Below are 1,432 nucleotides of genomic sequence, written 5' to 3'. Positions count from 1 at the left end.
TATAGTTGTCTCTAGTTAGAGCTTGTTCCTCAGGTGATTATGTTAGCCTCTATCAGCAGACCTGGGGGACTAGCTCTCTCCTTAATTTCAGTGGTCAGAGTACTCTCTGCATGCAAGCTCTCCTCCTGCAGGGAAGGTGCCCAGATATCTGGTTTTAGAACCTGCCTCCTTGCAGAAGTTGTGTTCCACTCACCATAGGTCTTAAGATCCCATGGAGGGTCCTGTGAGGACCTTGGGGGTGTCCAGATTCTCCGTGGACCAGGAACCCCGGTGCTGCAGTGGACTGGAAGGGACTTGTGCCCCGATCAGGCTGGGTTATCTGCTTCCTTAATTAATGCAGTCTCAGGTCCCACGAGATTGGATTGGAGCAGACGCTGTGTTCCACTCACCAGAGAGCAGATGCTGTGTTCCACTCACCAGAGGTCTTAGGATCCTGTGGGGGATTCTGTGTAGGTCCTTTCGGGTGTCCGGAGATTCCCCGGACCTGGAACCCCGGTGCTGCAGTCATGACTTTTCATAATAAAAATAAATACAGTCTTTCTACTATCATTGTTTTAAAATTTCTGTGTGGGGTCTAGAGTCTCAAAAGAAAACAGAACTCCAAAAAGTGGAAAAAAATTCGTTCAATGAGAAGCAAATAGTATGACTCCCTGCTTAACCTGTAGAGAATTCGTGCAATGTTTCAAAGGCTTTAATTTGAAAAGAAATTATATGTAAAATTATGTTTCCAAATCTCATGTGGATCAAGGATTATGTCAGGAAGACAAAAAGTCTGTCTTCAAAACAACAACAAATTTAAAGTTAGAACTCAGGTGCTTTTTATTACAAAATGTGGTGGCATACTTCATAACAAAAAAACCCAAATGAATTATCTTTGGTGAGTTTATTAAAAATGTAGAGGGGTTGTAAGAGATATACTATGGCCTGAAAATGATGACAAGGTACTTATAAAATCATTTTCTCTTTTCAGATTATAGCCAGCCAAACTGAAGAAATTAGAAAATAATTAAAAAAAAATATTGGGGGGGTAAACAAACAAGCAAACAAACAAAATTGAACAATAGTGCCACCTACTTGCAATGTTATGCTTTGGAAATGGATGATAACATAGATGCTAGAGTGTAGCTTATTGCACAACTCTGTCAGGGTGCTGGAAAGAGGAACAGGTTACTGCAGAAAGAAATTCTGAACTCAGCTGTTTAGAGTATTTGTTGCTCTTTCAGGGGACCCGGGTATGACCATGATACATACATGGAGGTTCACAATCATCCATAACTGTTCCTGGGAACTCAACACCCTCTTGGCCTCTATAGGCACCAAGCATGCATGTGGTGCACACACACACATGCAGGCAAGATGCTCAAACATATAAAATAAATCTTAAAAAATAACGTCTTCAGTGTCATTAAAAGACACAACTAAATCACGAGGT

This window comes from Mus caroli, chromosome 6 (genome assembly GCF_900094665.2).
Source record: "Mus caroli chromosome 6, CAROLI_EIJ_v1.1, whole genome shotgun sequence".
Lineage (NCBI taxonomy): Eukaryota > Metazoa > Chordata > Mammalia > Rodentia > Muridae > Mus > Mus caroli.
This window is presented reverse-complemented; position numbering follows the sequence as displayed.